Raw genomic sequence first — 13,510 nt, forward strand, 5'->3', positions numbered from 1 at the left:
GATCTTGCAAATTGCGGCCTAGAGCTTCCCTTTGACAGTAGGCTTCATCTCCTTCTTTTTTTATCCCAGCCCTCTTTTTTTCTTTGCAGTCAAAATGCCAAACCAAACGATGAAGCGCAGCGTCGGCATCTTTGTGATTGCTCTTCGCCACTCAGAGAAAGGAGTAGGCTGAAGAGGACCCTTCGCAGAGCCATTTAAAGCATGGCAACTATACAGTCATACCTCATGTTACGTTTGCTTTAGGTTGAGTGTTTTCAGGTTGCGTCCCGCGGCAACCCGGATGTACCGGAAAAGGTTACTTCCGGGTTTCGTCGCTTGCGCATGCGCAGACACGCAAAATGACGTCACGGACATGCACAGAAGCGGCGAATCGTGATCCGCGCACGCGCAGACGTGGGTTGTGTTCTTTTCAGGTTGCAAACAGGCCTCCGGAACGGATCCCGTTCGCAGCCAGATGTACCACTGTAGTTTGTTAAGGGTGCTGGGATTTGTAGCTCTGTGGTGGGTGAACTACATTTCCGAGGATTCTTGCGGGAGGGGTGATTTAAAATGTGCTTTAGGTATACAGTGGTACCCCGGGTTACAAAAACACTTCAGGTTACACACTCTGCTAACCCGGAAGTAGTACCTCGGATTCAGGATGAGAACAGAAGTTGTGCGGCGGCAGCCGGAGGCCCCATTAGCTAAAGTGGTACCTCAGGTTAAGAATGGACCTCCAGAACGAATTAAGTTCCTAACCAGAGGTACCACTGTACGGTGTCTGTACGCAATGTTTGGTGTCAGGGAGAGTGGGAGGCCAAGACAAAGGAGATTCCTAGCAACCAAAAAGTAGACAAGGCAACTGTCCGTTGTGTTGTTCCTGCTCCCCGTCTCCCAGCCACTGCTGTCGCGCACATTCAAGGCACAGCACAGCGACTCCCAAAGGCACAGCTCTGATGACTTGCAAGGTGAAAAAGGGGATACCAAATGCCACCAGGGTTCCTGTTCCATCTCCTAGCAACCGAACAGCTCGTTGCCTAGCAGCGCAAGGGGCCATCTTACATACATAATTAGGCTGCAAGCATCTCCCAGCATCTTGCTTGCCCTGGGGATGCGAAGGCATTGATTTTTATTCTCAAGCAAGCGAGGCCTGCTCCTCCTGAGAGCAGCCTATTGATCATCCCTGCTGCATTTGGAAGAGACCTTTTTTTAGTTCTGCTGTTACCGGCAACCATACTCCGCATCCTGTGTAGTACGAATTGCTAGCTAAAAACTTGCTAAGTTTGCTAGGGGTAAGGAAGAAAAGCTTCCAAACCTCCCCTCAGCTCTTTGTCTGCTCATCGCCCAGAAAGCTGTTACGGAGCAAGGGTTCAGAGCTAACCTATTATTATTATTATTATTATTATTATTATTAAAGGTAAAGGGACCCCTGGCAATTAGGTCCAGTCGTGACCGACTCTAGGGTTGTGGCGCTCATCTCGCTTTATTGGCCGAGGGAGCCGGCGTACAGCTTCCGGGTCATGTGGCCAGCATGACTAAGCCGCTTCTGGCGAACCAGAGCAGCGCATGGAAACGCCGTTTACCTTCCCGCCAGAGCGGTACCTATTTATCTACTTGCACTTTGACATGCTTTCGAACTGCTAGGTTGGCAGGAGCAGGGACCGAGCAATGGGAGCTCACCCCGTCGCGGGGATTCGAACCGCCGACCTTCTGATGGGCAAGTCCTAGGCTCAGTGGTTTAACCCACAGTGCCACCCATGTCCCAGTATGTTTGTTTGTTTGTTTGTTTGTTTGTTTGTTTATACATACCCCACCCACTATGGGCAGCTCCCAACACAATCAAAAGCACAATAAAAATCAAACATTAAAAACCTCCCTAAACAGGACTGCCTTCAGATGTCTTCCAAAAGCCAATGCTCTCCTGAGGAAGAAGGAAAGCATTCAGGAGGCTATGTGGGGAACAGAGGGGTGGGGTGGGGGTTAAATGTTTTGCATGGCCTCCTTCTCTCCTTTTTTTTTTTTACAATTTTGTATACTGCCCTTCATCCATAGATCGCAGGATGGTTCACAACACAAAAAGACAACACCAAAACCCCTACAAAATTCATAATAAAAATAAGAACGAAAATAAAACAATACCCCTCCTCCCACAACACATTTAAAAGGGTATCGGATGTTAATCAGCTAAAAAAAAAGGTAAAAAAGTAAAGGATCCCTGGACCGTTAAGTCCAGTCAAAGGCAACTATGGGGTTGCGGCGCTCATCTCGCTTTGAGGCTGAGGGAACTGGTGTTTGTCCACAGACAGCTTTCTGGGTCATGTGGACAGCATGACTAAACCGCTTCTGGTGCAACGGGACACCGTGATGGAAACCAGAGTGCATGGAAACACTGTTTACCTTCCTGTCGCAGTGGTACCTATTTATCTACTTGCACTGGTGTGCTTTTGAACTGCTAGGTTGGCAGGCGCTGGGACCCAGCAACGGGAGCTCACCTCGTCGCGGGTATTCAAACTGCCGACCTTCCAATGGGCAAGCCCTAGGCTCAGTGGTTTAGAGCACAGCGCCACCCGCGTCCCTAGAGTACTGCTTATTTTGTCTAAATACTTTAACAAGTCTGTTGTGACTTTCCTCAACATCACTACTCTTGTAAAATATGATGTGTTGATCATTTCAAATCATAATATGCATTACTTTGCTATTATGTACACCGCATTTTTTTCTCACCTGATTCCCGCCCCCGCCCCCCTCTCGACCAAACGACAGCCTTTTCAGTCAGTTCTGTAGGATTTTCAAATCCTTGCACTTTGTGCATCTGTTTGTGGTAAAATCTGTGTGTTTCACAATTCAGAAGGAAAAATGAGCATGAAGTCACGGAATATCAGCACAGTGAGTGGCGCAACTATGCTAGCAAATTCACAGCACACATGGCAAATTATAAGCTACCAATTGGTCAATTGGATTTTAAGTGGAACTGAAGGCAGCCACAGACCCCTGCACAGTTGGGGGGCAGCTGTAGTTTGGGAATTGGCACCAAAGCCTAGTAGGACCTGGGATTGACCTCCTTTTGGCTTCTATTTCCGGGAGTACCGCTGTGACCTATGTTGATCCTAAGTAGGGATGAGCTTCTCAAGCTCATATTTGACCATATGGTTGAGAGATATTTGGACCTCCGGGTGGGGGCAGCAACAAGAGAAGAACTGAGAGGGGCTGAGTGCACCTGGCTTGGGGTCCCAGCTGGAACGGAGTCCCGGAATCAATCCACAAATGAAACAGGCTTCCAAGCAGCAAAGGACGAAAAAGCGCAGTCCGAATGAACCAAGCAGGAAAACTCCTGGAAACGAAGAGAGGTGAGTTCTTAGGAAGCAGCTGTCTGCTTTGTTCTGCCTCTCACTGGAGCCGCTGGGATCTCAGCTGCGCTAGAAAGATGAGCTGGCATTGGTGACTGTCTCTCAAAAGCAAACAATGACACGAGGGCTTCCTCCACGGTTACCTGCTAATTTGATGTGAGTGTACTCTGGCCGTCACCTCCTGGGAAATGTGATTGTCCACAAGGACACCCCATTAGCCTCCAAATCTGATGAACTAGATGGAGAGCTTTTTGTTGTTGTTTAGTCATTTAGTCGTGCCCGACTCTTCGTGACCCCATGGACCAGAGCACGCCAGGCACTCCTGTCTTCCACTACCTCCCGCAGCTTGGTCAAACTCATGTTTGTAGCTTCAAGAACACTGTCCAGCCATCTCGTCCTCTGTCGTCCCCTTCTCCTTGTGCCCTCCATCTTTCCCAACATCAGGGTTTTTTCCAGGGAGTCTTCTCTTCTCATGAGGTGGCCAAAGTATTGGAGCCTCTGCTTCAGGATCTGTCCTTCCAGTGAGCACTCAGGGTTGATTACCTTAAGAATGGAGAGGTTTGATCTTCTTGCAGTCCATGGGACTCTCAAGAGTCTCCTCCAACACCATAATTCAAAAGCATCAATTCTTCAGCGATCAGCCTTCTTTATGGTCCAGCTCTCACTTCCATACATCACTACTGGAGAGCTTATGCTACAATAAATGCGGTAGGCTATCAAGTGCTATAAGACTCTCCTTTGCTGCCTCTCCTTGCTGATAAGCTTCATGCGCAGAGTTTGAGTGGCTGGCTGAAACAAACAGGCCAACAAAGGGTTGAGGCATGCAGGCTGCACATGGGAGGAATAATATAAATAATAAATAATAAATAATAATATTTTTCTGTTTACAGTATACCCCGTCCTTCCCAGTTCAGAAAACCAGGCTCACGGCTAACAACAAATTTAAAACACTTAATTGATGCAACAAAAAAACAGCATAAAATACAGTATAAAATGGGAATAGCAATAAATTCAGAATTCAAAAATCAATTTAGGGGGGAAATCCACCCAATAAACATTAGAGGATCACCAGGGCTAGCTGGCTAAATTAGTCCTATTTGGGCCAGCGGGGAGACCAGGGGAGAATTAGCTGTGGGATCTTCATAAAAAGGGAAGAGGGAGGGAAGGAAGGGGAATAAAAGATCAGGCTAAGTTCAAGTTGAAAGCCAGGCGGAATAGCTCTGTCTTACAGGCCCCGTGGACAGAAGTTAAATCCTGCAGGGCCCTGGTCTCATGGGACAGAGCATTCCACCAGGTCGGAGCCATCACTGAGAAGGCCCTGGCCCTGGTGAAGGATAATCTGACTTCCTTAGGGCCCAGGACCTCTAAACTATGATTATTCATGGACCTTAAGGTCCTTTGCAGGGCATACCAGGAGAGGGGGTCCCGTAAAACAGCATTTGACATTGTCCTCTTTATTAAGTTGTGGGTTGACATAGCAGCCGGCACAGCGATTCCTTCAAGTAGCTCTTTATTAAGGTAAGCTGGAACAGAACTGACTGTGAACAGCTCAGCCGGCCTGTATTTATAGGCAGCCGGCTGTCAACATTGTAACCACAACAGCCCAGAGTTCCCGCCTAAAATAACTGCCGCGGACCTGAGTGAAAACTATCTACAGACCTGAGTGAAAACTATATACAATATCCCCCTGTTGGCCCAGGGTGAAACTACACTACATAACACCCCTCCCCACCGAGATAAGGCGTTAGTTACAATCGTAATGGTTTCCTTATATACAGCACTACGCGTAATGGTTCAATTAGGCACAAAAGCATATCGGTTACATTTCCCATACTTAGACCAACAGTGATACCTGCCCAACAACATAGTCCTTTAAATAGGTTGGGCGCTTGGAAACTCTGCCAGACCGCCGGGGACTGGTAGCCAAGTCCGGAGGGCCACACAGTTCTCGCTGAGGCTGTGGTGCGACCCTAGGTGGCGTTGGAACCAACTCCCCTGGATCCGCTGCTGTGGGTGGAGCCTCCGCAAGTGGAGTGGTCTGAGTCTGTTCTGAAATGGCTTGGTTCGGCTCCACGCTGGCAGTTTGCGAGGGAGGTGTAGGTGGGGCCTCGCCATCTGTACGTGTCTCTTCTGGAGCCGCAAGCGCAGTTGGGGGCACCTCGGTAGTGTCCAAGTCGCCAACCCTGCACCTAAGCTGGTCTATGTGCCGTCGCCACAAACGTCCGTCTTCGAGTGCCACCTGGTACGAGCGAGGTCCAGTGACTCCCACTACTGTGGCTGGCACCCAAGGGATGTCCCCCACATAGTTCCAGGCAAAGACCTGGTTTCCTGGGACAAATGACCGTGGTGCGTTGGCACAGCCTGGGGGTTCAGCCACGGCAAAGTCTGGGTGTAGCCGGTCGAGCGGTGACCTGAAGCGGCGGCCCATAAGCAGTTCAGCAGGACTCCTCCCTGTGGCCGCATGAGGGGTGATGTGTTGCACGAACAAGTATTCGGCGACCCGCTCATGCCAGTCTCCCCGGTCCAGGCGCGCCAGTGCCTCTTTTGTCGAGCGCACCATTCTTTCCGCTTGCCCGTTGCTGGATGGATGAAAAGGTGCCGTTAGGGCATGGCGGATGCCCAGTCCCAAAAGATACCGCTCAAACGTGCCTGACGTGAACTGCGGTCCGTTGTCAGAGACAAGGACATCAGGACACCCATGCGTTGCAAACAGGCCTCGCAGCACCCGGATGACAGCTTCGGTAGTGGTGGAGGGCATCAGGGCGACCTCCAGCCATTTGGAATAGGCGTCCACCACTACCATAAAGGTCCGGCCGTGAAAGGGGCCAGCCAGATCGATGTGCACCCTCAACCAGGGTGTCTTTGGCGTCTCCCAGGTGTGTCCCTTAGCTGCCGGTGGTGCAGGCCTCGACTCTTGGCACGCTTGACAGGCGGACACCCAGGCAGTGATGGCATCGTCCATATTAGGCCACCAGACGTAACACCGAGCCAACGCCTTCATTTTGACAATTCCCGGGTGGCCAACGTGCAGAGCCTCCAGGACGCGCTGACGGAGTCCCTGGGGAATCACGATGCGGTCTCCCCACAGCAGACAGCCGCGATGAGCTGAGAGTTCATGTTGTCTGGTTGCGAAGGGCTGGAACTCCGATGCAAAAGGCCCTTGTGGCCACCCCCTCCACACCCAGTTGAGCACCCGGCTGATGGTGCGATCCTGGGCAGACGCGGAGGCCACAGTGGCAGCCGATACAGGCGCTGCCGGAAGATCCTCAATCAGAAGGAGCGATGAAGCTGGAGCCGGGTCTTCCACAAATGCTGGAAGAGGGCAACGGCTGAGGGCGTCGGCATGGCCCATCGATTTCCCCGGGCGATGGATGAGCCGGTAGTGGTAGGCAGCCAGGAAAACAGTCCATCGCAGCATGCGTGGTGAGAGGACCGGTGGAGTTGGACGATCACCGGCGAGGAGGCCCAGGAGTGGCTTGTGGTCAGTGATGAGGTCAAAGGTCCTGCCATAGAGGTATTCATGGAACCTCTTCACTCCAGCCACAAGTGCCAATGCCTCCTTGTCGAGCTGGCTGTAATTCCGTTCCGTCGGAGATAGTGTCCTGGAAAAGTAGGCGAGCGGTGCTTCTCTTCCATCTGGAAAACGGTGACTAAGGACAGCACCGATGCCAAAAGGTGAGGCGTCGCAGGCAAGGACCAGCGGCCTGGATTCACTGTACTGTACCAGCACACTGTCTGAAGAAAGGAGGGCCTTGACCGCGTTGAAGGCCGCCGTCTCTCGATGACCCCAGGCCCAAGGCGTCTTAGTGCTAAGGAGTCGGTGAAGAGGCTCAGCCACTGTGGCTTTGTGGGGCAGGAACATGTTATAAAAGTTCAGCAGCCCCAGGAATGCCTGCAATTCCGTTTTGTTCTTTGGGGTGGGGGCCTGCTGGATAGCGCGGATCTTGGATGTGGTTGGATGAAGGCCGGAGGCATCGATAAGATAGCCCAGGAACTCTACCTGTGGAACGGCAATCTGGCACTTCTCCCTCTTTACCTTGAGCCCGGCCTCCTGGAACCTGGTCAGCACGGCACGGAGGCGCTCGAACAGCTGCTGATGTGAGTCTGCAGACACCAAGACGTCATCAAAATATGGTACCACGCCAGGAAGCCCTTGCAGGAGACGCTCCATAAGGCTTTGGAAGATGCCAGGAGCCACACTCACCCCGAACTGCAACCGGCGGCAACGGAATGCCCCCCGGTGGGTGACGATCGTCTGGGCTTCAGCAGTGGCATCATCGACTGGCAGTTGTTGATAGGCTTGGGCAAGGTCCAGCTTAGCGAAGACCTTACCCTCACCCAGGGAATGCAACAGGTGTTGGACAACAGGAACTGGATAAGCGTGCTGCGGAAGTGCCTTGTTGATCGTGCACTTGTAGTCAGCGCAGATTCTCACCGACCCATCTGGCTTGACAGGCGTGACGATGGGGGTTTCCCACTTTGCGTGGTCAACCGGCTCCAAAACTCCTTGGGCGATCAGTTTGTCCAGTTGTTCGTCCACCTTAGCCTTGAGCGCAAAGGGAACCCGGCGTGGCTTTAGCTTGATGGGGGCGACTTGTGGATCAAGGCTAAAGGAGATGGGCGTACCTGTATATTGTCCCAAGGTGCCGTCAAAAACCTCGGCAAAGTCTTTGACCAGACCCTCAGTCTCTGCGTTAGAGATGCAGTTGATGCCGGTGACTTCCAGGCCGAGGGCATCAAACCAGTCTAGCCCTAGGAGGCTTGGCCGCTGACCTTCGACCACCACCAACCGGAGCAGGCCCGAAAAATCCTTGAAGGCGATCCAGAACCGGCCAACGCCTACCACGGGAACGTCGTTTCCCTGGTAGTCTCTCAGGTGTACGCGGTGAGAGTCGAGTTGCCTTTTGGACACTCTGGGTACCAGTCTTTTGATGGTGCTCCATGACACGATGGACAGGGCAGACCCGGTGTCGATCTCCATGTCACATGGAGCTCCTTCAATGAGCACCGTGACGTTCAGCTTGCGTCGCGTAGGCGAGTTGGTTTGGCCAATCGTGGTTCCAGACGGGCAGCGGCAGTTGGTGAGAGCGAAACAACTTTCCTTGGCAGACTGGAGTGAAGACTTGAACTTGCGAGTCGATGAAGGGGGGGGTGTCAGACGGAGCCGATCGGCAGACCTTAGCGATGTGGCCCCTTCTGGAACACTTCCTACAGATGGCGTCTCTGAATCGACACTTGGCATGGGAATGGTTGCCTCCGCAGCCAGCACATTCCGGTTGGCCCTTGGACTTCTGTTGGAACTTCCTGCGCTCCCGCTTTGTCTGGTGCATGTCATCGTCTTCACTGGAGGATGCATCATCACTGCTGGCCTCTTCATGATGCACCGGAACTGGCTCCCTAGCAAGACGCGGGCTGCTGGACTTGCGGATCTCCTGGGCGGAGCGTTCAGCAGCTTCTGAGGCCACAGCCTCCTCAATGGCTTTCTGTAGCGTGAGGTCTGGCTTGGCTAGGAGACGCCATTGCAGATGGATGTCCCGGACCCCGCAGACGATTCGATCCATCAGGGCATCGTCTAAGTCTCGGAACTCACAGTGCATTGCAGCCTGTCCCAGGGCGGTGGTGTAGTTGTTGATTGACTCCCCCTCTGCCTGGTTCCGGTGGTAGAACGCATGGCGGGCAGCAATCTTGGACGGCTTCAGTGCGTAGTGGTTGCGGAGCTTCTCTTGGATCGTGTCCCATGGTGTTGCCTGGACTGCTTCAGGCGCAACCAATGCTCGGGCCGTCTCAAACACCTCAGGCCCACAGAGGCTGAGGAATAGGCCCCGCTTCTGATCCGTTGATACTGCTGTCAGCTCGTTGGCTTGGAGGTAGCAGTCGAACCGAGCGAGGTAGGAGTCCCATGATTCAGAGGCTGGCGCAAACGGCGGTAGAGGCACAAGTGAAGCCATGATTCCGATGCCGGCGTGAAGGGCGATGGATGGAACACAGCGCTCCAGCCAGAACAGTCAGCTCTGAATTGGTTCTGCCCAGTGATTTCGCTCAGTGATTTCGCTCTGTGATTCAGCTTAGTTCAGAGGCTGGCCGCATCTGGCTGTGCTCTGATGTCCATCTATCCCATCCTCGTCGCCAGTATTAAGTTGTGGGTTGACATAGCAGCCGGCACAGCGATTCCTTCAAGTAGCTCTTTATTAAGGTAAGCTGGAACAGAACTGACTGTGAACAGCTCAGCCGGCCTGTATTTATAGGCAGCCGGCTGTCAACATTGTAACCACAACAGCCCAGAGTTCCCGCCTAAAATAACTGCCGCGGACCTGAGTGAAAACTATCTACAGACCTGAGTGAAAACTATATACAATATCCCCCTGTTGGCCCAGGGTGAAACTACACTACATAACACTCTTGACCAGGGTTTTCTGCTGCTCCAATGATGTGAGGGAAAGGAAGGAACATGGCACATCAGGTATGGCTGGGCTGTCACTTCCTAAGCCCATTTACAGGCTTCCTTTGTTTATTAAAATCTTGAGAGGTGCCCATTGTGGAGAGATCGTACAGAGCATGCCAAAGCAGATCATGGGAGCATCTTGCTCAGTATTGTGTACACTGACTTGGAGCATATTTCTAGAGTTCATTGGTGGTGTTCAACACCAATCCTGCTCAGAGTAGACCCCTTGAAATTAATGGCAAAGGGAAAGGACCCCTGGACGGTTAAGTCCAATCAAAGGCGACCATGGGGTTGCGGCACTCATCTCGCTTTTCAGGCCGAGGGAGACAGCATTTGTCCACAGACAGCTTTCTGGGTCATGTGGCCAGCATGACTAAACCACTTCCGGTGCAACGGGACACCGTGACGAAATCCAGAGTGCAAGGAAACACCGTTTACCTTCCCGCCGCAGTGGTACCTATTCATCTACTTGCACTGGCGTGCTTTTGAACTGCTAGGTTGGCAGAAGCTGGGACAGAGCAACGGGAGCTCACTCCGTCGCACGGATTCGAACCGCTGACCTTCCGGTCGGCAAGCCCAAGAAGCTCAGTGGTTTAGACCACAGCGCCACCTGCTTTACCTTTCCCTGAAATTAATGACCCTGACTTTGAGTTGTACTTATTTGAATACCACCATAAATTTTCCCCCATCCTACCTGGAGGGGCCAGGGATTGAACCTGGGTCATTCTGAAAGCAAAGCAGATTCTCTTGTCACTGATCTACAGCAGCACTTTGGTGCCCCATCTCTATTTTCTATTCCATTGACCTGCTCTTTATTTCCAAGGATGTGCCAGGGCTTGGTTTTAGAGAGCTCTATTTTTCAGGCTCTGAAGCGCACTGCCAGGGGGAACTCGTCTGAGCTGTTGAGTAAGAAACTTGCCTCAGTCAGCTGAGTCAGAAAGCTGAGATCAAAAGAAGTGTTGTAAGAAGACGAGCATATAAAAGCTATGAAGTAATGGGAAATGTTTTCCTTGCTAAATTTTTGTCTCCCAGAAAGCTTTTTTTAGAGAAATCCAGGAGCCTTGTTTTCTTCAGTTGCAACTCTACTGGTGTCATGTAACCGCTAGGCCAGCCCATAATATTTAAGCGGGTTGGACTAGATCAGTGGTTCCCAACCTTTTTTTGGCCATGCTCCACCTAAGCATCTTTAAAATCCTGATGTAACCCCCCCCCCATGACATATAGTAATTTTTATTACTCAAAAAGTGAACTCCTATTCACGTGGTGGAAGCCTAAAAGGCCATTCAGGGTTAATAACCTATTATCAAATTGCCCCCCTTAAAAATAAAATCACCCCCTTTAAAAATCAAATTGCCCCCCTGTGGGGTGTGTGCCCCCCGTTGGGAACCACAAGCCTAGATAGTCAGCCAGTGTGGTGAAGTGGTTAAGAGCAGTGGACTCGTAATCTGGTGAACTGGGTTTGATTCCCCGCTCCTCCACATGCAGCTGCTGGGTGACCTTGGGCCAGTCACACTTCTTGAAATCTCTCAGCCCCACTCACCTCACAGAGTGTTTGTTGTGGGGGAGGAAGGGAAAGGAGAATGTTAGCCGCTTTGAGACTCCTTAGGGTAGTGATAAAGTGGGATATCAAATCCAAACTCTTCTTCTTGTTGTTCTTTGGGTCTCTTCCAGCTCTACAATTTTTATTATTTTTTTAGTGTCCAAAGTGGAACATCAAATGTGCTCCTCCCTTTCCCCTGTTGAGGCACATGAGACCCAAGTCTGGCCAAGTTATTTTGACACTTGAGGCAGGCACCCAAAATCAGCTGCTGCCTCACTCTGCCTAATGGTTGGGCTGGGGCATCTCCTCCAACATCTGTGGCCGCAGGATGGGACTCCTAAACTTGATTCATCTGCCACTGTGATTGGTGCAAGTACAGTGGGACCTTGGTTCTCGAACTTAATCCATTCCAGGAGTCTGTTCGACTCCCAAAACCGTTCGAAATCCAAGGTGTGGCTTCCAATTGGCTGCAGGAGCTTCCTGCACCCAAGCAGAAGCCACGTCGGATATTCGGCTTCCAAAAAACGTTCACAAACCGGAACACTTCTGGGTTTGCGGCATCTGGGAGCCAATTTGTTCAGGAGCCAAGCCATTCGAGAACGAAGATACCACTGTACGCTCATCATTTGCGAGCGTTTGGATTGTCTCCTTAGCAAAGCCACAGCAGTTAGTGTCATCAGGCAAATGATGATAACAATTAAAGCCACTAATGAGATTAAAAAAAAAAAAATATCAGTTTGTAAGTAGACCAGGAAAAGAAAACCCCAATAGAACAAGAATCATTTCCTGTGTAGTAGCATTTTTGGCTAGCGTTCAACTGGATCTCATTTCAAGCCTGGTTCCTATTGTCACAAATGCACTGAAAAGCCATGGCACAAACCAGAGTAAAATGACCCTGAGAACTAGACCGTACAGAGAGTTGAGTTTCCTGGCATCACCTTCCCCCCACGAGGCAAGGAATAGGCACAAAACAGCCCTGCTCAGAAAGCACTGATCATCATCCAGGAAGAGAGATACAGTATTGCAAGTGAGCAATATGTGTCTCAATGAACCGCAGGGGAAGGTGAACGTAGCACTTTGCTGTGTCTGGCTAAAGCTGAGCTCAGAATCTTATTATATACTGCATGGAAAGCATTATACTCTTCTTCATTCTACTTGTTCGCCAGTGAAGCTGAAATGTGCCTATCCCAATTATTCACCAGATGCAAACCCCCTAGATTTACTAATGTAAAGAAATCATACAGAACCCCACAATCATGCCCTCCTCCCTCCTTTTCCATTTAGCCTGTTTCATTTATTAGTTAGTTGGAAGTTCTTAGCAGGGGGCAGCTTGGTTGGAGTAAAATATTGATGCTCTCTTGGCACCAGCCAACAGCCCACTATTGCTAATGAAGTCTCTGTAGGTAGACTTGCTTTGTTACTAAACCTCATAGGTAAAGCTAAAGGGACCATAAGGTCCAGTCGTGGCGGACTCTGGGGTTGCGGCGCTCATCTCGCTTTATTGGCCGTGGGAGCCGGTGTACAGCTTCCGGGTCATGTGGCCAGCATGACTAAGCCGCTTCTGGCGAACCAGAGCAGTGCACGGAAACGCCGTTTACCTTCCCGCCGGAGCTATACCTATTTATCTACTTGCACTTTGACGTGCTTTTGAACTGCTAGGTTGGCAGGAGCAGGGACCAAGCAACGGGAGCTCACCCTGTCGCAGGGATTCAAACCGCGCGACCTTCTGATTGGCAAGTCCTAGGCTCTGTGGTTTAACCCACAGCGCCACCCGCGCCCCACTAAGCCTCATGAACGTCTTTAAAAAATAAATAAATAAATTGTGTTGTTATTTGCTCATGAACTTCTTAAACATGTCAGGAAATAGTTGGGCTTTATTATTATTATTATTATTATTATTATTATTATTATTATTATTATGAAACCCCAGCAAATTGATAAGATTTCTTTTTCTTTTTTATGACCGCTATGTTTTAGCATCTCTGGAACACTTGTCTGCACTGCAAGTTAGCTCACACCTTTTTCATTTGAGATAGGCTTCTTTCACTTATCATCATCATTTTTTATTTGTATACTGTCTTTCTATCTTACAATACCCAAGGTGGTTTACAAGCTGAAGAATCAAAGAATGTACACCTTATAACAATCTAATTCAATACAAAAATGTGACAATAAAACATAACTTTAAAATAAGCAACTTAT

This window comes from Podarcis vaucheri, assembly GCF_965113315.1.
Source record: "Podarcis vaucheri genome assembly, chromosome: 2".
In the NCBI taxonomy this organism is placed as follows: domain Eukaryota; kingdom Metazoa; phylum Chordata; class Lepidosauria; order Squamata; family Lacertidae; genus Podarcis; species Podarcis vaucheri.